Source organism: Meles meles, chromosome 12, assembly GCF_922984935.1.
Source record: "Meles meles chromosome 12, mMelMel3.1 paternal haplotype, whole genome shotgun sequence".
Taxonomy (NCBI): Eukaryota; Metazoa; Chordata; class Mammalia; order Carnivora; family Mustelidae; genus Meles; species Meles meles.
Window position 1 is genome coordinate 70,185,312 of NC_060077.1, and position 23,967 is coordinate 70,209,278.

Consider the following 23,967-nt stretch of genomic DNA (forward strand, 5'->3'; position numbering starts at 1 on the left):
CCCTGGGCCCCTCCCTCCCAGCCCCCCAGCCCCCGCCCCGCTGTGCTCCCCGGGCCCCTCTCCGCGGCCCCAGCCTGGTTTCTCCCGGCCTCCCCTCCGCATTCTCGCACTGCCCCAGCCCGACCTCCTCACCCTCCCGCCTCCCCCGGAGGCCGCGGCGCCTCCCCTGCCCGCGGTTAAGGCTGGAGAGCCGGCGCCGGCCCCGGCGGGGACCCGGGAGAGGGGCAGCGGAGTGCGGAAGGGGCCAGAGGGCTGCGGGCGGAAAACGCCGCGCCGGACTGCCCGCCCGGGCTGCCCCCTACCCCCTGCCCGCCTACCCCCGGGCCAGGCTTCGTGCCAGCGCGCGATGTGGGCCAGGCAGGCGGCCAGCCGGGCTGCAGCTATCAGTTGGGTGGAGGGTAGTGCCAGCTGCGGCCGTCCCTGATCGCACACACCGCTCCAGGACCCCTGCCCTCCTTTCATGACAGCAGCACCAGCTACCCGAAACCTAGAGCCACACAGAGCCAAAGGCAGAGGACTTCAGCTCACCTGTAGATCTTACTAGGACTGGGAGGCTAGAGGTTGGACCTCAGAAGCAGGGCTGGACTCAATCCAGCCCAGCTCACTTATTTTCTGGGTGACCTTAGGCAAGTCACTTCCCTGTGCCTCAGTTGTTGCATTTGTAAAGTCCAGGTAATCACAGTAGCCGCCTCTGCCAGAGTCGTGCGTTTTGGTGCATGACACATTAATAGTTGCTTCACAGAGAATAATAAATAATTATTACTATTAGGAGTAGCATTAGTAAACATCCCCATCATCTCTCCGGGGGCATTTGCTGTTGGCAGAGGGAAGTATGGTATAATCTGTCATTTAAGACCTGTTAAACACCCATTCTGTGCAAGGAAGGCCACTCAGCATGGTGTTAGTGTCTCAGGGCTGAGATGGTGGGTTAGAATCCCAGGCCTGTCACTTAGGAACTGTGTGACCTTCTCCCTGAGCCACGCCCACCCCCAACAGTAAATTGCGGGGGGAGGGGGTACTTACTGCTCCCTCTGCAGAGCGGGTTTGGGGGTTAAATTAAATACTGTGAGGACAGTGTTGGGGCAGTTCTCAGCATATCAGGGAGCCTGTCGGGAGTGAGAGGCTTGGAGGACTAAAGAGGATGAGGACATGAGGACAAAAAGGACAGACTCCATGGATCACGGAGGAGGTAAGCCTTCTGTGCAAAACCTATCACTATGTCAAGGGGATCCGAGCTCAATGCCAAATGCCAGGTCGGGAGGAGGGGTTGTGGGAGGGGCAGGGCGGAATGTCAGGCATCAGTTTTGGAATGCACCCCTCAGCCCACTCCCACCAGGGTCACCGGGGCAGCCACCAGGTTTGAGAGGGCTCCAGCGGCTCCAGAATGGCTGGTGTCAGCATCTGCTTTACCAGGGAGGCCCCAAAAATGGCTTGGCCATCTCCCATCCCAACAGGAAAAAAAGCGGAATGAAAAGGAGAGTTGGAAAACGCAGGCTGAGCAAAACCTCCACCCTTTATGATGACGGTGAATGTGGCTGAACCTCGTCCATGCCCACAGCCATGGCTGTGTGACTCTGGAACCGGGTTCCCTCATCGGTAAAATGACAGGGTTGGCCCCCCTGAGCTGTAACCCTCCGCCCTCTTGAAAGCAGTATTTGCTCTGACCTGCAGGAATGTGGGGGAGAAGCCGCTCCTGCTGGGAGGTGCAGGCGGGGCACAGTCCCATGGACCGTTCAGCGAGCTGGCTCCCTGCCCTATGGAGGGGAGCAGGAAGGAGGCAGGGCCCCACCCCGGGAAGAGCAGCTGTCCTGTGGAATATGACCCTGAGCTGGAAGGAGCCTTGCAAGTAGGCATCCAGCCCTCTCCCTTGTGGGAGGGAGACAAAAGCACAGAGAAGTGAAGGGACTCACCCAAGTTCACGGGACTCTTGGGGGGGGGGGCAGGGCACAGCCGAGTTTCAACCCACAGCAGCATACAGCCTTCCATTTAATTTAGCTAACAACAGCAGACCAGGAAGCCAGTGCCCGTGGCCAAGCCAAACCTCTCAGAGCTCCTTTCATGAGAGCAAGATGGACGCGCGTTCCTTCACTGCCAGGTGAGAAAGTGCTTCTGGAAGCCAGGGACCTGTACAAGCACATAGCCTCCATAAACACAGTCCGAGGGGGCGGGGTGGATGCTGGAGCAGTGGGCAGTGGCCCCTGCCAGGCCTGGTTGAGGGCGGGGGTGGGGGGTTGGATTTGCTTTTGTGATCAGCACTACAGGCTCCCTGAAGAGAATCCAAGGACACTGGGCTTGAGGACTAATATGCATTTTTATTCTGCAGTAATTTTCATACGGAGTTCAAGAGGCACCAGCTCCAAGTACATAAAACCAAATCAAATTAAATTAATTGATTTTATTGAAACCTGCTGCAGTCGTATTCAAGCCCACAGCTAGGGGCATGACCCTCGTGAAATACCAAAGGGGCTTTTGAAATAATTAAATTAATCACACCCTGGGTTATGCATAAGGGCTTGCTCCCGTGCTCCATGCAGTCCTGTTCCCGCTCACAGCCACAGGCAGGAGAGGTGTATGGCTGCGACACAAATTGTCGCACTGCCTCGGGGTCCCCAGGCCTAGACTTCCCATTCTGGGGTACAGCCATTGTCCATGCTCTCTTAGCAAACATACGCACACATGCCCACATCCACACCGAGCATGTGCTCATCTGCTAGAATTCCCTTCTCTCGTTCTCTGCCTACCCATGGCCCAGGCCCAGGGTCCTCCCCGTCCTCCTCCTTTCGTGACCCACCCAGAACCCCTTATACTTATGCACTTCTACTCATGCACTTGGATGATGTACTTTCTCGTACTGTGTCATGGGAGACTGTCTTGCATCACGGAGCTAAGGCTAACAAGCCCCTGGAACACAGAGAATGGCCCTCTGCTGTTTCTGGATGCTTTAGGAGGCTCGCCCAGTGCTCCCCACATGCAGGGAGCTCCAGACATTTATTAAACACCTTCTAGGGGTGCCTGGGTGGCTCAGTGGGTTAAGCCTCTGCCTTTGGCTCAGGTCATGATCTCAGGGTCCTGGGATCAAGCCCCATATTGGGCTGTCTGCTCAGCAGGGAGCCTGCTTGCCTTCCTCTCTCTCTGCCTGTCTCTCTGCCTACTTGTGATCTTTGTCTGTCAAATGAATAAATAAAATCTTTAAAAACATAAAAAAAAACACCTTTTAGATGCTGGGCACTATTCAAATGATTTTACACACATTAGCTCATTGATTCCTCACCATCACCCCCCCACCGGCTCCCCACCCGAGCCCCCAAATGGGGATTGTTGCTGTCCTTACAGACAAAGAAACTGAGGCACAGCAAATTCAGGCAACGTGCCCAAAGTCCTCCAAGCTGACAAAGGGAGCCAAGCCGTGTATCTTCAGTAGATCCTCAATCAAAACAATTCTGTAAAACCCGTTGCTGATCAAATCATGGCATCATTTTTCTGTTTGAAGACATTCATACAAACAAGGTCACAAAATCCACCAGCGTTCCTGGTGAAGGGGACACACCAACCCTTCATTTCACAGATGAGGACAGCTGCAGACCAGCAAAGGGAAGTTCACAGAGCCATCCCAAGGAGAGAGCACCCTGTGTCCTGTATCCTGCTGGCCCCCAGCTCTGAACTGCGCGCTTCCCAGAGCACAAAGTCCCTGATCATTCCGGTTACTCGTGTCTGGGGGGCTCACACTCCAAGTTAGGCTGGTCTTGAGAGAAGACCACGCGTGTTTCAGGATGGGCATGAGGGGCCCCGGAGAGTCACCCACATTCTGTGGCCTTGTGCATATTCGGGGAGCAAACCAGAGCAGAGCGAAGGGACTGGGCCCTTCTGGGATCAAACCCACACTTTATCGGCCCTGCTCTAGTCCTTGCTCCACCTGCTGGGGATGCCTCAGGAGACAAAGCCTGCCCCTCTACCAGCTGCTCTTGAGTTTCCAAGCCCTGCTCCCTAGTCCTCCTCCCCCACCACACACTCCTCTCACTACCCTCAAGATTCACCTCCCAACAGAACCCAGGCTGGACGCCAGGCAGCCTGTCTCCCCTCCCTAACTCTGTGAACTCGAGCTACTTCACAGTAATGACAGACACCATCATCACAACTGTGAGAACCACTCATCACAGAGTTTTCATCGTTCTCCAGTGGCGGGCACACCAGCCCACAGAAGCCTCACGACAACCTCATATGATGGACGAGGAAACTCAGGGAAAGGGAGACGAGGAGCTGGCCTGGGCCATGAAGCTCACACCTGGTGGGTCCTGGATTCGGAGCTGGGTGTGCAGCACACCTGTTTGGGTCACCTGCGTGATAACATCCCCCTCATATTGTTTTTTGACAGATGACCTTTGATTACCTCTTTATCTGAGGATCACTTTAAAAAACCGTGGTAAGGTACGGCTCAGTGGGTTGGGCCTCTGCCTTCGGTTCTGGTCATGATCTCAGGGTCCTGAGATTGAGCTCCTCATTGGGCTCTCTGCTCTGCAGGGAGCCTGCTTCCCCCTCTTTCTCTCTGCCTGCCTCTCTGCCTACTTGTGATCTCTATCAAGTAAATAAATAAAAATTAATAAAAAAAATTTAAAACCGTGGTAAAAAATACATAAGGTCCAAATTGCTGTTGTAACCATCTGAGTACTGAGTTCAGCGGCATTAATCACAGTCACGGAGCCGTGCAACCATCACCACGATCTCAAAAACTTTTTCATCAACCCAAACAAAGACGGTAACCATTAAGCAATAACTTCCCGGTTATCCCTTCCTCCCTCCCCCTTCTCCACCCCAACCTGGACTCTACTTTCTGTCTCTATGGATTTGCCTGTTCTCGGTATTTCACATACGTGGAATCATACATTTGTCCTTTGTCGGCAAATTGTTCTCTTCAGTAAGAAGCCGGGCTCTTCAATGTTTCAGGCTCTCAGTTTCTCACCTGCCAGAAAGCCGGCCCCCTTGATGGGGGATATTGTGAGGAGTGTGAATTCTGGCATGGGGGCTGGGGACATCATCATGAGGGGTGGGCAGCCAGTCTTGGGGAGGCTCAGGGTCCCTGGCTACTGGAAGCGTAAGGGTCTCATCCAGAGGGCCACTGAAGTGGTATATTCAGGGATAATCTATCAGAGAGAGGAGGAAAAGAGGGGACCCCAACGCCTCTAGAGCATGGGTACTATGTTGTCACGGGGGACTGTACCCCTGAGGAGAAACAGCATGGCCCAACCAATGGTCAACACCCTTCCCCCCATTCTGAACCCACAGGCTCTTCAGGAATCATCCCTTCTCTTCCCACTGTCTGCGCTTCCCTGTGGTTCCAAGTGGGCAACCTTCTTCCTACCCTGAGGACTTACTCAGGCAGCCCTGTGTGTTCCTTTTGTCAATGCTCCAGTTTGGGTCCCCAGCTCCTTTAGGAAGCCTTCGTCCCTGGCTCCATTAGCTCCTTTTTCCATCTATATCATGGGATCTACCACGTGGCAGGGGTGGGGGTGGGGCACTGTCTGTCAGGGCCCAGTGCTGGACACTCTGAACCTCAGATCTTCATTCGTCAAACAGACCTGAAAACACCCACTGGGTGGGATGGTCATGAAGATGAGAAGGACTCCGAGCTGGGGTGTGGGGCAGAAGTGACGCGAAAAGACGAGATACAACATGGCAGATCTCTCTGATGCTCCATTTTACTCAGCTACTTGGGCAAAATGAATTCCTTTTACATTAAAAATTAGAGATGATTCAAGAGAAGGATGAAAAAAAAAACCTGGCACTACTTTTAAAAGATGGAAGAGGCCACTTCTAGGGCATTTCTTGCTTTCTGGGAGCCCCATTCATGATTCCCTCAGACCCACAAAATACGCTGCCTACTTTGTTCAGAAGGTGCCTCTGGGATGGACCAGTGAGGCCATGGGAGGTCAGGGCCTGGCGCATGGCAGACATTTGATGAAGGGTGGCTGGGGTGTTTCCTCGGGTTGCTGCAGGGGAAGAGTTTAAAGCGCAGCACTGAGATGCGTGAACCTGTCCAGCTGGCGGATCCTATGATTTGTCTCTTGAGCTCCCTTGACAGAGGCAGAGTTTGGGGGCGGCGAGCACATGGGTCTGGATTCCCAGGAGACTTTGGTCTCCGCTCCAGCCTCACAGGCTGGCTGTGTGTCCTTGGACACGTCAGTTCACTTTTCTGAGCCTGGGTTAACTCACCTAACAAATGCAAACAGATGTCCTAACCAAGGCTTCCTCACCGGGCTCTGTGCGGATGACATGGGAGCAAGTGTATGGAAATGAAGCAGGGGCTAAAGGAGCATCTAGATGCTCATTTAATTTCAGGACTCCGCTCTGAGGCTCAGTGCGGCCCGGGTGGGCAGATAAAGCACTCTGTGAAGAGATGCCCATGGCCCGGACAGTGTATGCAAGGCCCGTGGGGCAGAGCCAAGCTGCTGGCTCGGGAGCTGAAGACCAGGAGGCCCAGGCACTAAGTGACTTTCCAAGATCCAGGGCCAGAGGAGGGGAAGCTGGGCCGGGAGCCGCTGACTCTCAGCTGGTACTCTCCCCGCCCACCCTACTCCTTCTCCTTGTCAGTGTGGCCCAAAGATGGAAGGAGATGATGAGCTCCCGGGACCTTCAGTGTTCACTCAGAGCTTGGCAAGGATGGGAGCATGAAATACAAGCCCTAGGGATGATCCGACCTACTGATCTCTGAAAGATTTCTTCTAGTTCCTCAGCTTCTGGGATTCGAGCTGGCTATCAGACTGGTGGAGGCTGCCAAGGGCTCCGACTATAGTGCTCGCTAGATTTGCTTGTTATACCTCACTGGACTTTTCTGCAGAGCCTTGTCCAGCACTCGGTATCCAGTAAGTGCTCAATAAATACTTGGTGACGGTTTCACCCAAGTGGCCCTGAAAGCTGAAGTCCACCTGGAACAAGCCCTTTGGGACCCAGCCAGTGAGGCCACCAGCCCTTACTGGGCACCTCCTGTATACTGAGCAATGGGGTGCCTCAGCATGTCGTCCTTCTTGAACAGGAAGGAAGCTCCCAAGGCTGTGTCCCCACGCCCCAGCCCTCAACCCCAGGGAGCCTCTCCCTCCATCTTTAGGAGCGTCCTCCGCCCTGCCTCTCCCTGGCCCGCCAAACCCCAGGCCACCCTTCCCACAGAGCTGTCCGTGGCTGCTGTCTGCACAGTGGCCATCTGGAGGGAGCCCAGCATCCGGTCCCTCCCTGGCCAGAGGCGAAGTCCAGACCCTTCCTCCACCCTCACAGGCTTCTCGCCCACTCCTGAATCTCCACTTTGAACACGTCTCATGGACCCGTGATCTCCAGGCCACAGCCACACACCCACCCTCGCTTCCCCTCCCTGTCCGGGCAGCCCCTCCCACCGGCCCCAGCCTACCCATTTCCTCTGCCCTTTTCACCCTTTGGCGCCAGAACCAGCTATTCTGAGCCTCCTGCCCTGCTCCTTCTCCCTGCCAGCTGCTCCCTTACTGGGGCCTCCATGTTTGCCTCTTTGGAGTTGACTGTTCCTCAGCTCTGCCAAAAAAAAAAAAAAAAATAAAGTCCCCTGAAAGCATGTGGCACTAGGATATGGGGACAGCAAAGGCAGCAGGACCCAGCACAGACCTAATGCTTCCACCGCCTTGCTAGGGGGTGTGTGTGTGTGCACACGTGCCAATAGCTTCTGGGTCCTTCCAAGAGGCTTTCCAAAGCAATCTTTCTCCCCTCTTGCCAGAAACAAGGAATTAGTAAGGATGAGCCCCAACAGGGTGAACAGAGCTTTTCTGGTTGCCCAGGGTTCTTGTTTCTTTTAAAACACAGCAGCCCCTGGATTTCAAGTTTTCTCTGAGCAGATTCTAGGGCAATTACTGCAGATCTTATACAATTACACCGAATGGTATGTTTGAAAAGATAATTTTCTGTACTCGGCTCTGTGAAAAGTTTCCCATAAAGGCAGCAACAGATAAAGGTGCCCGCCCCCATAAAACCATTTTAGTAGGATCTTCAGATCCCTTTCAGAGTGTGGGGAAGGGAACAGGGAGGAGGACAGGGCTACCAAACGGAAAGCAAGTCCCCGTGCCTTGATCTAGCCTTGGTGACCAGGAAAATATACTCTGAGGGCACAGTCAATATTGGACTTGCTGAGCTTATCAGCCAAGCCTCGACCTGCGGGTAGCGGAGGGCAGAGCCCAGCACAAAACCTGGGGTACTGAGTGAGGTGTCCAGGATGAGGGCTGGGCTGTCCTGGGCCTCCTCCGGGTCCGAGGCTCCTTGCAAAGAGGTCCTTGGAAAGTGTTTGCTTGCTGCAAGACAACTTTCCTGGATGTTTGCACCAAAGCTTGCCAATCCTGATGCTCTGGCAAATTTGTGTTTTTGACACATGCACGGTTAACGTGCAGATTTTCCTCAGCATCACACAACAAAAAGGGATGGCTTTGATTAAATAAAAGTCAGAAACTTTTATGTCCTAAAGATAACCACATCCAAGTTGAAAGCCAACAGACAGGGAGAAAGTATTCGGGCTTTATGTAACAGACATATGTTTACCTACGGTATAAAGAGTTCCTGGAAATGGATAAGGAAAATCATCAAGTCTAAATGCCCACTTAAGCTGCTCACATGGCTCAATCTCACTAATATTTTTTTTAAACATGAAAACAAGGGTGAGGTGCCCATGAAGAGATAAGGGGGCAGATGCATTAGTGGAGGGGCCCAGATGAAAAGAGCTAAGAATGTGAGATGTAGTCATTTGTCCAATAAGACTTCAGGCAGAGCGTGATCCCTGTCTGGGGCAGGTTCTGAGTTAATGTTTCAGTGGGAGTTGCATGAGGGATGATATAGCTGGGTCTTGTGTCTTTTGCATCAAGCATTCAACATGACTTTGCAGACCTTCCCCCGTCTCTGAGCAGTTCCAGAATGTTGATGGCACTGCTCTCCACCACGCTCTGCAGTCTGGAAGACTGGAAACAAGTGTTCGCGGGTCCTCTCTCCCACTGTGGAATCAGAGAGCATGGAAGGGAAGTGGCTGAGCTAAGACCCTCAGCCTCAGCCTCAGTGTTTCAACTTCTCTGGGGCCCCTGCCCTGTCTCCTCCGGGGTCTGTCTGTGCCATGAGGGCTGGCGGATGGATGGCTGGATGGAGGTGAGGAGGAGGAACAAGCAAGGGTTAGAGAAGAGAAAGGCGAGGTGTAAGGAAGGAGCACAAACTTGATAGTCAGGCTGCTCTGGGTTTGAATCTCAATTCTGCCACCTCCCGGCTGTGTGCTGTTGGGCACATTATGCCATCCCTTTGAGTGTCGGGCTCCTCTTCAATAAAATGGGCACATGCTCCCTGTCTCCCCATTTCCTTGTTGTTATCTGTCCAACTCAACTGGACCTATTTCAGAGACAGCGTTCCCTGGCTGTTACTTAACTGTTTCAGCTCCCCAGACTAGACCACATGATTTCATGGGCTGGAGCTGTGTCTCTGGAGGGGGCGGGGACCCCGGAGGGCAGAGATTACCTGACTAATGCCAGGGACCTGTCATGGTCACTGTTGCACTTCCAGCCCCTGGCCCATTGCCTTGTACATGAAAGGCACAAAATAATGCCTACAGAATGAAATCGATGGGAGAGAAACCAGGAGTCGGGAGAGTGAGGTGATCTCCTATGGGCCAGACAACTCATTAATTACCTAGAGAGCTAGGAAGCTTTCTTTCTTTTTTATCACAGCCAAAATGAACAGGACAACCTATAGCCAATTATATTGGCTCCCAAAGTCTCCCGTTTGCCGAGAAAGTCTCGTTTGACACCTGTTTTCCTTATAATAATGTCCATCTTCACTCTCAGAAATGTCCTATTGTGGGTGATAAACTGTCCGTTCTCTCTGTTATGAGGGAGAGTGGAGGGAAGGACTCTGCGTTTCCCTGACCCCATCTCCTCCCCCACCCCTCATTTCTCTTATCTTGACAGATATGCAATTAAAATGTCATTCCATTAGCTTTTCATCGAAAGCCCCACATGAACCGTGCTCATCCCAGAGGCAGCCCTCCTCCAGGAACACCCGTGAGCGCTCACCGCCTGTACATGCGCTGTTGGGGCTCCGGACTGCTCAAGTGCCCTCCACTGTTTCACCAGCAAGGAGCAGTCCAAACATGCCGCCTTTGCCTGGTCTGTGCCGAAGCTGCACCCCTTCCCACTCTGGCTAACTAGCACCTTGCCTTCCTGTTGCTCAGGAATGATGGACGGGGACTCATTGGCCACAGCTCCTGGTGGGCCTGGCAGCCTCTCCAGAGAAGGAGAGGCAGGCTGAGATGAAAGCTGGAGCCCTAAGGTCTGACCACCTGGTGAAGGGTTGAGGGGAGGGAGAGAAGCATCTAGAACAAAGAGAAATGTACCCCTACCCCGACCCTAGAGAGAGCACACCAAACCAGGGGCAGCTCCAGAGATGAGCGCTGTTAGATATGTTTAGGTTTGTGTGGCTTGGCTGTGTGATTGGGGGGATGGGGCTGGCCTTCTGCTGGTCTTCAGACCATAGATAAATGAGAAAATAGATGAGGCCCAGAGAGGTGAGGGGCTTCCCCAAGGACACTCAACAAATGTCTGGCCAGAGTTCAAGCTTACTTCCTGTTTCTGAACACTGGGGTCTTTCCATTTGCATTTCAGCAACTCCACACTGACAGAGCATCCACTCTTGGGGACACAATGGCTCAGCATTTGGGGGGGATTCCGAGCTGAAGGAGAAGTAGCTCTAGCTCTCAGGTCATTCACACCAAAAAGGGCAGGCGATCTTGTTCCCAGCCACCTGTGATGAAGGACCAACATGGCAAGACCCCCCCCAAGAAGCCAAACCCTACTTGTGCAGGCTGCACTGGGGGGGCACCGAGAGGGGGTTCATTCCGACGAACTGAGAAAGGTATCTGGGATGGGGTAGCACTGGCTTGGGGCGCAAAGGCCAGACGGGCTTGGAGTGATGGGCAGAGGCCGAAGAAGCTTTAAAGAGGCATTTTCAGCAGCCCTCTGGTGGCAAGACGGGCCTGAGCTGGGGGCTTCCCCGCCCTTCTTAAATATCAGGATGCAGGAGGAAGGGCTGGCAGCTCGCTGGGGGGCTCTGCTCCAGGACCTCTCAGCGCTCTCTCCCAGAGCAGGGAGTAGAGAGCCGGCATCCCCGTGCCCTCCCTCCAAGTGTGGTCGGGGAGGTTCAGCCAACCTCCCGGCCTCAGTAATCAGGATCCTGGGGGAGAGGCAGATAAGCGAGCTCTGAAGGACAAGTTCCAGCCACCAGACCACAGACTTAACTATTTTTCCCACACACTTGGTTGGCCTGCTGCTCAGGGCCACAGGGAATGGCCCCACTGGTCCCCGCAGCTGAGGTTGGGAGAGGAGGGAAATAACAGGTCTGGGGGTCTGGGGAGGCCCCTCCCTCAAAGCATGGGGCCAGTGGCTGCAGAGGGCGGTGGGGCTTGCTGCTCTCCCCCCTTCCTGTCTGCTGCCTCCTCCTGGTTTGGGGGCTTTCTTCCTTCCAGTTCAGCATGGCTCAAGAGAAAGCTCTTCTCTCAGGAAGCCTTTGGGAAGGTTCTGTCAGGAGCCGGCACGCACATTTTTCTAGGACTGGGAGGTTTTCTAGGACTGGGGAGTGCGGACAGTGCTGACTGGGAGAGCCCACATCTCTCTTGGGAGGGCTCACGGGAGTGCAAACATTAACTTCCTGTAAGCCATTAACATGCCGTGAGACCTTTCCTGAGCCTCAGTTTCCCTCTCTGCAAATGGATGTCTTGGAGCTGCCTCTGTCTAGTCCTTGAACAAGGCCGTCTTCCTCTTCAAGCAGGTGAGTGGACAGATGGTTTCCTTCAAGCTTTATTTGTTCGAATTCCTACTCCCACATTATGATTTGAATGGTCCCCCGGTATCAAGGGCACTAGACTTGAGAGGTGATTAAGAGAATCAGTAGAACCACCCCCACAAGTATGGGAAACTAACGTTGGCTGAGCTCCCAACCGTGCCAGGCCCTTGGCCCACAGAAATTATTTATGTTGATGATCTTCTTTAGTCCTGACATTGGCTCTGGGAAGAGACAGTTATCATCCCCACTTTCCCCAATTCGACAGAATTTCTTAAATTTCAAGTCCTGAAGCGGTTTCCCACCACCTCCAGGATGAAATCTGCCCGTTCTTCCCAACACCTCATCACCCCTCCAAGACACAGCTTCTACTATAAGAAAAGTATTATTTATTTTAATCATTCACTTCGGCCCATTTCCTCTTCAAATACTTGACTAAGACTGATCACTGTAGCCCAGATGTCTTGAATTCCCAGCCTCCTTTCGCTCTTCCCAACCTTGTGCTCACAAACAGCCAAGGCCCTGCAGGTAGGACCCCAGAGGCTGGGGCAGCCCAGAGTCAGCAACAGGGGCCTCAATCCCACGTCTCTGGATGTGTGGGATCATGGTCTCCTAACACAATGCCTGGCAGGGCCCCAGGCAGCGCGCACACCATTCATTTTACTTCCTCAAGCCCTGTTCAGGTCCTGCTTTTCTCCAGAGAAGAGCCAAGACCTGGGGGAGGCCAGGGAGGTGCCCAAGGGGCACAATTTAAGAAGGCCCTCACTCCTGGGTGCCAGTGCGGCCCTGGCTCGGCTCTGAGGGTGAGGCCTCCTTCAACTCTGCCCTACAGGCCACACTTGCCCCTGCCCTGGTACCAGCCCTGCCCCTACATCCCTCCTCCAGCCCCAAGCACTGGCCTCTTCTCTGAAGTTCCCCGCGTCCTCCCTGATGGGGCCAGATGCGATTCCCGGCCTGAGCCTCTGTGGCTGCAGGTCGGAGATGGTTTTCCTCCTTCAGTCCTGAAACCAAACTGGGTGCGGGGCTTTCACACATCTGACCTTCCAGCATGCTCCCCTCTGCCCTCCTCAACCCTCTGCTGCTTCTGCCTGCAGTCCCAATTCACCTCTGAGCTTCTATATAAAAATGACAATTTGGGGGTGCCTGGGTGGCTCAGTGGTTAAGCGTCTGCCTTCTGCCCAGGTCAGGATTCCAGTGTCCTGGGATCAAGCCCCACACTGGGCTCCCTGATCAGTGGGGGGCCTGCTTCTCCCTCTCCTATGCCCCCTGCCTGTGCTCCCTCTCTCGCTGTCTCTCTCTCTGTCAAATAAATAAAGAAAATCTTTAAAAAATAAATAATGATGATTTTTTCTTTTCAATGAAATACTAGATAGCCATTAAAAATTGTGTTTCCACATGGGTGAATTCTTCTATAACGTTGATGTAGAAAAGGCTTTCTAACTATAATTGAAAAAATCCAGAGGCAATCAAAGAAAAGACTGATGAATTGACTATACAAAAATAAAAATAATAATAATTTCTATGGCAAATGCCTCAGTGGTGAAGCCATCCTGCTGTCAAAGTTAAATGATGAACTAGAAGAAAATATTTGCCATATATATCATAGATAAAGAGATAATATCAACAGGGCACCTGGGTGGCTCAGTCAGTTAAGCATCTACATTCAGGTCAGGTCATGATCTCAGGATCCTGGGATCAAGCCCCACATTGGGCTATCTGCTCAGCGGGGAGTCTGCTTCTCCCTCTGCCCCTGCTCCTCCCAACCCCTGTGCTCTCTCTCTGTCTCAAATAAATAAAGAAAGAAAAAAGAAATAATATCACTAGTGTGTGTGTATAGTCTTAAAAATAGAGAGACAAAGAACGAAAAACCCAGTAGAAAAATGGCCAAATGAACAAAAGTATGGGAAACTCACAGAAGGAATATAAAAGTTATTCTTAAGCATATGAAAAGATGTTCAACTTTACTTATAATAAGAAATGCAAATCTGAACTACCTACACTACGGTACCATTTCATATTCACGAGACTGGCAAAAATTCCAATATTTGACATCACCTTCTGTCAGCAAAGTTGTGAGCAAACAGGGCAGAAAGCATAGCAATACAACCCCATGGAGGGTTTTCTGGAAACACCCAACACAACTACTATGTACATCTTGACTCTTCAACCCAGGAACCTACCTCCTAGACATTTACCCTGAGGATACGCACCCAAGCATCCGAAACAACGTGCATGAGCCCTGCAGCGTTATTTGGAATTGTAAGACAGCACCCCACCTGCACGGTCATCCGGAGGAGAGGAGGGCACAAACGATGGCAGGTACACGTGCGGGTACTGTGTAGCTATGAAAAAGTGCAGAAGGACCTCTATGAACCAGTACAGAGTGTCTTTACCAGCACGGAGGTAATAGTGAACGCATAAAGAAAGCAAAGTATAAAAAAAAAAATATATGATATGGTATCTTTTGTGTAAAAAAGAAAGGAAAATTAAAAATCATATATAAAAATGTGCTTATCATTACAAAAAGCAACAGAAGCGTCAGCATAGAAGAATGAAGCTGGGGTGCAGGAACGCAGGAGAGAGTGATACATCTCTTAGTCTAGCTTTTTGTGTAGTTCTGACTTGTGAAAGTGTGTTAACATTCTACCCGTTAAAAAAAAAAATTTAAACCAGTAAGAATGAGAAGGGGGGAAAAATCCCTAAACCTGGAAACAAATTGGAAAAAATTAACCTAACTGTATCTCAAATAAATCCTCTGGCCACCCTGAAGGGCAAGGAAAGAAAGAAAGGACTACCCCAAGCTATTTAGGAACACAGCAGGGAGGGAGGGGGAGAAGGAAGGTTTGTCAGTTTCAGTGGTGAAGCCATCCTGCCGCTACTTTTTTGATGTAACAGAGGATTAAGCAAACAACTGAATGTGGTAACAGCTCTGAGGTTTTCGCTGTGGAAGGAGGACATACAAATATGGAATTGGGGTGGGGGGAGACAAGAAGGAGCTGCAGGGGTGGATAGGAATTGGAGGTATTAGGATTGTGACTTGTAGCATACAAATGTACGTGTATATACATTATATGTACGAAACACACGTGTCTGTACGGGTACATACATGCACGTATTTCCTAGTTCCGTCCCCTGAAAGGACTAAGAAGCAAAGACATCCAGCAGCAGTGGGCACACCCAGAGCCCAGATTTTGGTCTCTAATTCCACTCCCCAGTAAAAGGAAGCAGGCATTTCAGAGAAATGACTGGTTGTAGGGCTCATTCAGGGCAGGTGTGTGATGAGCCTGGAACCTCTTGTTATCCCAGAAAGTAAGAAAGTGCTCCAAAACAGGGACGGTGACATTTCCAAATATCATGGGAGTCAGCTCGTAGAGGTTCGCACTGGTCAAGCCTGTGGCAATTTATGCACCACAATGATTGAGCACAGTAAGAAATAATAAACTATTGGAAAAACAGGAACTCATCCGTCCATACAGATAACAGACAAATAAATACCATGTTACTGCTTATACTAGTAAATGGGAAATGCTTAAATAGATTGTGCTACTGTAGAATGCCAAGGGCCGACTGGGAAATACAGAGGTAGTGCGGGAGCTGGAAAAGCATCATCTTACAACCATCACATCAAGGATGGGATCCGGCCAGAGATATCAATGGATGCTACCCTGGGGTATTTGCCTGGTTTCAAAGGGTCCCTCTGTAGACTGCTTACTGGTTTCAAGGGAGAATAAAGACCGTTGTTATACAGTGGAGGAATAGGTAATACTTTGACCTGGAGATTAAAATTAATGTCACCCATGAGGACCAGCGTGGACCAGTGAGGACCAGGAGTGCCTGCCGATGTGATGGCATATTAAGAAGCCAAGATTGTCTCGGCAGGATGCTGGCCAAGACCGCGTAACCCAGACCTTACCCCAAGGAAACACTGGACAAACCCCACAGGGGGAACATTTTACTGAAAGTAAGAAGGGGGCATTGTGTTCTTCAAGAATGTCAAAGTCATAAAAGACAAAGAGAGGCTGTGAAAATGTTCCAGATTAAAGAAGGCCAGCTAAATGAAACCCCTGCCCCTAGCCCGGATCCCCTACTGGAGGGCAATGTGCTCTCTGAAGAACATCAGGAAGCTGACTGACAAAGTTGGAATACAAATGGTAGACCGGAAAACCAGATCTATGTGTGTATTCATGTTATGTTTACTGATCAACCGTACTATGACTATGCCCGAGAATTTGCGTATCCCAAAGGATAGGCAAATTTACCGGCCTATACACATATGGGAATGTTTAGGGGTAACCGGCCCTCTAATGGTTCCAACAAAGAATGTGTGTGTGCACCCACACTCGTGCATACACTATAGGAAGAAAGCACCCATGATAAAGGCAGTGGGGTAAAATTTTAACAACAGATGCATCTAGGATATAAGGATATAAAGGCCATCTTTGTATTATTTTTATTTGTGTAGTTTTTCTGTAATTTGACATTATTTCCAAATAAAATGATTTTAAACCTATGTTCCAAATTTTGAATGACATTCCCTTCTCTGCAGGTGCAGAATCTCCTCGGCCAGGGACCCCTGGCAGGCAGCCAGGCCAGGAGGCAGTTCTGAAATCAAGCCATCTGGGAAATGTGGCTTTGAGCAAGTGACTTCCCTCTCTGTCTCTGCTCCTCCTCTGTTGGGCGATACCCTCCTCAGGGACTGTTGGACAACTAAAGCACATGACACTGGCAAGTGCTTAGCTCTATGGCCGATCAAGGTGAGCTATAGCTTCATTAGTCTCGTGCGGGAACCCCTTCAGGGTGCAGGGCTGGGAGCTGTCTGCAGTTCCAAGAGCCATGGGTGGTTTCCAGCAGGACTGTGAACCCAGGACAAGCCAAAGGTCTAGGTGTAGCCTCAGGCTGGCTGCTCCCTGGCGAAACTCCTCGGTAGGCCAACGGCCCCCCCGTCCTTTCTTGGCCTTCAGAACTTGGTGTTCTGGTGCTCTTGGCCTTGAGACATACTTTCCCTTGCCTACCCTTGGGCCTGTACTCCCTCCTTCAAGTCCCACTCCCAGACACTCCCCAGCACCTTGCTAGGGCTGCCCCAGTACCCCCCTTCAGCTCCTTCTCCTGGTGTGGGATCAGATTTGGCATTTCAGAATGGCCCATCTTTCCTCTCCCAGGGGAGCGCCTTGTGACAGTATTGTTCTGGCTAAAAGAACAGTGACCCCTGGAGAACAGGCTTGGGAGGAGGCATGTTTCTTTGGGCTGGGGATTTTCTTGGAGACCATAAATTGACCTTCAGACCAGGTCCGTCCTGACAAGGATGCTGGGCCTCCCTTTCCACCACTGGTCTGTCATTTGGAAAAGAGTCAGTGCTCCTCTGTCCCCATCTGCCCCTCCAGGCCCACTCTCCACCCTGCCCACACAGCTCTGTGCCCGGGAGACCAACCCCTATGGACCATAGCACTGGGTTCTGGCCCCTCTGCACTCCTTCCTGTTGGAAGCCATTGGGGCCCGAGGGGAGGATGGAGGGAGGGAAGTCAGGTGTTGAATGCTCTGTCTCCCTGTCTTCAGGGGCACACCTCAGGGTACAGCCCAGGTTGGGTGGCCCCTTCCAGAGCACCCTCACTGTCTCCACTTCCAGCGTCCCTCCTCTCCTTGCCCCTTCAGCCCTGGAGAGGGACTGCACCCCAGTGTTGGGGGTATGCCCTGGGTCCTGTGGGTTCCCTATCCTGCACTGGCCTTTGGACTCAACTCTCTTCAAAACACCCACTTTGAGGGCGCCACCTGCTTCCTGCTGGGCCCCGCCTCAGGCAGACCCCTGTGGAGGGAGGCAGTGCCCTCTCTGTCCATCTGTCCGTCCGTGTGTTTGGGGTTTGTCTGCCTGTGAGGCCCTTGTATTACCAAGCTCAGCGAGGGGACCCACCCCGAAGCCATTCATGCCAGAGAACAAAAGCCAGAGCTGCCACCTGAGGCCTCCTCCCGAGGCTCACTGCTTCCTGCTCCGACTTCATTTCATCTTTCCATAAGTTGCTCTTAACCGAGAAGCATTACCAGAAGGGAATTGAAAGAGAGAAAAGTTGGTGGAGGAATGCCTTTTCTCCCCTGGTTTAAGCCTTTTGTTATCAACTCTTTAGGAATCCGATTCAACGAAAGGAGCATGTGGCAGAACACGTTCCTCAAAATTAGTTCCAAGAGACACTCGGGCTCTTTATTATTCATTCTATGAAAATCAAAATATTAGCTAACGCCTCTCGCGTCCTCCGAGCGGGCCTGGCAGCTTGTCTGATGTATTGTACGACTTGAAAGGGAAGAAGAAGGCCTTTCCTGCGCAGGCCTCCCTCAAGACCCCCTGCCTCCCGCTCACACAGGGACGGAGAAACCCTGACACGCCGTGCCCGAGACCCTCGCAGGCCTGGACCCAGGCAGAGGTGTGCCAGCACCAGCAACCTCTTCCTCGGCACCATCCGGCTCTGGACACCCCCCCACCCACCCCTGCTCCCAAGGAGCCCGGGGGGGGTCTGAGTCCTGGCAGAGCAGGAAGGCCCCTCCTGGTCCCGGGAACGAGGTCTCCCACATCCAGAGGCAGAACGGGTGTGGAAGAGGGTGAAGGGGGTGATGACTCAGGGATCCCAAGGCTTAGAAATCAAACCTGCTGGGTATGTTTCTTCTTGGAACCCCACTGCTGCCTTCATTTCTGGAAGGAATACCACCATGCAAACACATTTCCTTTCTTGAGCAGCAACACAGAAATCTGGCCTCTGACACCAAGAGGTGTCATGGTAACGACTTAATCGGGCCCCTAGGAAGACAGTGAGGTTCTTAGCTGGGGAATGGGGTACAATTCTTTGGCCTTGAGGACTGTGGGTGGGACCAGAGCCCCCCAGCTGTTGGCTAAGTGGCTTCTGTGCCACTGGAGAGTAGACCAAGTACATCTCTTGGGAGCAGGTATTGGGGGGGACTTCCAGCTAGTTGGGAGCGAGGGAGACTACCCAGGGCCCAGTGTGAGGGCTACAGGTGGTCAGAGGAGGCAGGACTTCCCAGAGGCTAAGTAGACCAAGGAGGGCTTCCTGGAAGAGGTGGTATTTGATAGATGGCTAGGCACTAGAAAGGAGAGGGGAGAGAGAAGGGCAAGGAGGACTGTGAGTAAGCCGGGTGGGAGGGAGGTGGGCAGGAAATGGTCAGAGGTAAGGCTGACCACAAGCGAAGGTACTTCTTCTTCCTGTCTTTCGTTTCCTTGAGCAATCCTAAATTCGCTATTAATCTTCCAAGACCTATTTTGTTGATAAATGTTGATTTCCCCTGCACACCTGTTCATATTTCTGATGGAAATGTATTATATAATCACTCTATTCGGCTGGTGATTACCATGGTAATCAGGCACGCTCAGTGACAGGCCAGCACTCCTCTTGAAAACAAGATTCTGCAGATAGGGGCTTTCATTTCACTTACGTTGTGCCTGGGGAGTGAGGGGAATGAAGCAGGCATGAGGCAGGTGTGGGGGGATGGGTTCCTTCTCTGGGGAAGCCTTGGCCCACTGTGCAGCCCCAAGGGCCTGGAAGGGCTCTGCAGAAAGTCGGGGAAAGGGCTGGACAGGGGGTAGTTAAATGGGGGCCAATCCTGCCTCCTTTGGGGCTCTGCAGGATGCACACTGTTGGGGGCAGCTTTGCAGGATCCCGGGTGAAGAGAGGGTCAGAGCAACCCAGGGCCCAAGATCAGGAACCTCAGCTAGAATATCATTCAACCTCCCACCTCCATCTCAGGAACCACTTCCGTGCCTTGTGGAACCTTACAAAGGTGTTTCTCCCTGTCACAGAATTAGAGTAGAAGGTCTGGCGAGAGCGCCACGTGTTTGAACTGTGTTATTTGATCCCGATGCTCTATTTTAAGTTCATATGAGCTCCAACCAGATGGCTTGGCTTCCGATCCCAGCTCCACCGCTTTCCTGGCTGTGTGACCTCGGGCAAGTTACTCAACTGCTCTTTTCCTTCACACTGGCCAAAACCAGATAATGCGAATTTCTAACGCACAGGATTGTTGTGAGGATTAAGTGAACTGACGTGTATAAAATGGTTAGCACATGCCTGCCACTGAGTAAGCCCTCAGAAATGCCTGGGACACAGTAGCGCCTCCCTTCTCGGTGGGTGGGGGACAGGGAGGATTGGGGGTACAGCCAGTACCCTCGACTTTGTACAAACATTGCCCCCCCTCCTTCTGACAGCCCCCCGTAACGCTCTCTGCCTAATGAGCAGACCGTGGCCCCTGAACCCAGGCCCCCTGCCTCCCTGCCCACGGCATTTTCAAATTCTTTCCCAAAGATATCAGTCTGTTGGCCTCTGTCTGTCCCCCCAAAACTAGGACCTGGCCTTCCTTCTCAAGCACAGTCACCGCCATACTCTGACTGCCATCCTGGGAAACTCAGGCCTGGTGGGCACTAGGTTCCAGAACACTCACTTCCTAAAAATAGATAAACATCTCCAGCTTCTAGTCGCCCCTGTAGCTGCCCATATATGTTAGAGGTTGTCGAATGCAAACCACCGCCACCATAGTAGTAGGAGCTGCGCTTCTCGCTCCTGCCGTTCCAGGCTCTACGCTAAACCTGCTCACTTGACTAGGATAACTTTTGTCTTTAATGGAATTATTATACATTGCGTCAGACACTGTATGATCCAAATCGGGCCAAGAGCTGTGGGCTCTGCCTTCCAGGACCCACCCCCCCAGAGACAGCTGACAGGCCATTATTCTGTGTCCCGCAAACTCTGTGCAGCGATAAGGAAACCCCACCAATTTGATGCTTTATCTGGTTGCAGGTGGAGGAAAGATTATTTCAATCAAGATAATGATTCCATTTCTTGGACGGAAATGAGATTTTTTTTTTTTTTGTGGTCTCATGGGGGTGCCACCAAAATCTGTCTCAGGTCGGAAACAGGTCATGCACAAGTTAGAGGATTTTTCTGGCAACCTCAGAGAGAACGTGAACATGAAGGAGAACGGAAAGGAGGGAGTTCGCTTGCAAGAAAACACAGACACACACACACAGGACAGTCCTATGAGATCACAAAGTCAGCTTTCTTTGGCCATTTACAGGCATTTGACAGCACCCATGAAACCAGCATTTAGAAGATAAGCTCACATGGTGTGAGCACAATGGCCTGGATTTCAAACCAGGTAAGCGGCCTAGCGAGGCAGTAATAATAATGGAGCCTGGAGACCTGAAGCTCAGCTGTGGCAGGGACCTGAGTAGTCAGCCTGCCCAGCACCTAGGGCAGATGTCCTGTGTAACTTTGCAGATGCATGTCCCAACTACTCTTCCAACACCTCCCACAGGGAGTTCCCCAGCCGAGGGGATGCCCCCATCACTGACCAGCTCAGTTCCTATGTTAGGAACACCCCCAAATCGTGGTAGGGACTCCATAAAAGGAAACCACGAGGAAAAGTCACAAGGTGCTGAAGCTAGGGCACCTCTAAAAACACTTGGGCAACAAGACCCATGTCAGTAAGTCATCCAGCAATATGCAAATGACATTAGGCAACGAATGCAGTGAGACCGGAATAATCGGAACTAAACGGTGAATTCAGCGCAATTCTACATTTTAAAAATATTTCAGAATTTCAAGGGCTGTAATAGAGCATCTCAAACTCTTTCCAGGTGATTTGCCTTAACGAGAAAGTAGTAATAATTTGCAATGCTGACATCAATTGTATCTAGAGTAACTTCAAAAAGTTTGGGAATGTTTGTCAAACCTGTATGCATTTGGAACATTCTGCTGAGAGCTGACTTGGCGGGCTGCTCTCCCTCGATCTCCAAAGAAAAGGTGCATTTTAGCTCAACTCCTTCAGAAGGAACAGCCCCAACGGCTAACTCTTGAGTGTTGTTTGTTTTGTTTTGCTTTGGGGTTTTTTGTTTGTTTTGTTTTGTCTTACTGTACTGTATCAGACTCACCAAAACTTTGAAATCTATACCACACCATTGTTGATATGCATAGACTATCCCTGGAAAGTAACCCCAAATCCTGGTAATGCTGGTGGTCACCAGGAGAGGAGTCGGGCTGCTTGGGGACATAGATGGGAAGGAGACTTTTCACAGTATATCTTTTGGTACTTTGGAATTTAGACTCAAGGGACTATATGACCTATTAGGGAAAAAAATGACGGTTAAAAAGCCACATACTTGTTTCAGTGAAAACAGACTTTGATATTTATGATGTCTATTTTAATACCTATACTCTTAAAATGCAAACTTACTACAGTGAAAATTACTGCCATGTCAGGTGAAAACCTCTTTTGGACGTCTTGACAATGGTGACGTTCACGGGCACGGGTGTAGATGCAACAAAGGCCACATTCAGATGGGACCACTTTTCTGGCTGGGACACCTCCTCCCAGCTGCTTTCACCTGTGATCTTCTCCAGACCCTGGCTCTTGGTTAAGGGCATGCCTTAGGAGTTTGGTAAATGAGGGGTTACTTGAGGCCTGCCCCTTGCTGCCAGGTCATGGACGTCAGTGCTTTGCAATTCACACGGATCAGGCTAACAAAAGACACAGGTCTTCCCTGACAAGTATTCCCTAAGAGCGCTCCTTGGATATATCACATGTACCTGAATCCTTGTCTCAAGCTCTGCTTCTAGGGGATCTAACCTAAATCAGCCAAACAACAGCTCCAAATGCAGCCCCCTTGTATCTTTCCTGAGGTGGTAGAAATGCACATGAGCCTTCCTCTTCAAGAGCAGAACCATAACCACCTTCCTGCCTGGCCCAAGCTTACCAGTCAACACAATACATCCCATGAAAGCCGCCCAGCAAAATGTTGACCCATGCGAACAGAGAGCTCCCCCAACCAGACCCCTGTGGGGCCACACAAATACTCTCCTTCTCCAGGAGGAGCGAGCAGGAGGCAGGGGCAGACTCAGCAGGCCTGTCCCACAATCAGGTATCCAGCTATGTGCATCAGGAGTCGGCGTGAACGTCGGCTCTATCACTGATTGGCTAGCGAACCCGAGGGAAGTAGTAGTTCTCAGCCTCAGCTTCCTTACCTGAGAAACGGCAATACCCACAGAGCCTCTGTGCAGCTCATGTGGGACAGTACTGTGAGGTGTGCTGCAAGCCAGTGATGCCAAATAAATACTGGTTGTGATTCTTGAGATCTAGGACGTGCTAGCTTCCCCTGCTTGCTGGGAACAAATAATTACCCTTTGTCAAACAACTCCATCTCAGCTGCCCCTCATCTTGGGCATGGTACCTAGAGCTCTGGATGTGAGAAGAAGCTCCAGAGAAAAGCAAGTGGACATTGGGAGCACTGTCCTGGGGACCATCCCACCTGGAGCTCAGGGGGCTTCCTCATTGATCTCAGGGGCCTCTGGTGGCCCTCAACTACAGCTGTCCGGAGAGAGCCATCTCTCTCTCTCTCTCTGAGATCTAGGGAGGATTCCCCCATGTGAATTTCCTGCAATGTATCCAGTGTCTGTACTAATCTCAAATACAACCTCAAATTCGGTGAAAAATCCATGCGGTCACTGTTACGCAAGTCACAGATGAACTGGCAGAAACTCAACTTCATTTACACAAATGAGGGAAACCTTATTCTGTCCTGATTCTTTGCACATTGATCATTCATGAAGACACTTCCAGCCCTTTACCACCTGGGCCAGCCCAGAGTCACCAGCATTTTCCTCCATCCCCTGCAACACCCACCACATAGGGCACTGGGTGTTCCCATCCTAGCACTTGTTCCTTCCACCCTGGAATGGCTTCCCTCCTCTATCAGCTTCCTCCAGTTCAAGTCCCTCTGTCCCCAGGAAGTGGGTCCTGACCAGTCCTCTCACCAGCGCTCCTAGCTGTGGTGTGTGCACCAGAGTGGACAGTACGCCCGTTCTTAAAGGTCTTTAATAACCTCTTCTGCGGGTTTCTTCTCCTCCCACACTGGCTCAAAAATGCCTCCAAAATAGAGCCTAGGCCGCAGTTCCTCGTTATTTCTCAGAGCCTTCAGACAGGGCCAGGCACCTGGTGATTAAGAACGTTCTCAGCCAGAGTAATGGGTTGGGTCTTATGATCGCTCTTAGTGGAACACACTGCTAAATGGCCTGTATGAGAATTTATAGTTCTAAGTGGGCCAACCTATTTAGCAAACTCAGAAGTGTACAAACTGTATGTGGTTCCAGGGCCAAAAAATGCACCTGT

At 51.5% G+C, this 23,967-nt stretch overlaps 1 protein-coding gene and 1 long non-coding RNA gene across 2 annotated transcripts in view; one reads left to right on the forward strand and one right to left on the reverse strand.

The window, feature by feature from the left end:
- The window catches only part of ZBTB7C (zinc finger and BTB domain containing 7C), a 335,725-nt gene that overhangs the window by 125,304 nt on the left and 186,454 nt on the right, over positions 1-23,967 (reverse strand). The window lies entirely within an intron of this gene.
- LOC123953726 lies at positions 1,101-4,337 on the forward strand. The gene is made up of 3 exons (XR_006820960.1): positions 1,101-1,189; positions 1,996-2,095; positions 3,334-4,337. It is a non-coding gene; the product is annotated as an uncharacterized LOC123953726 (long non-coding RNA).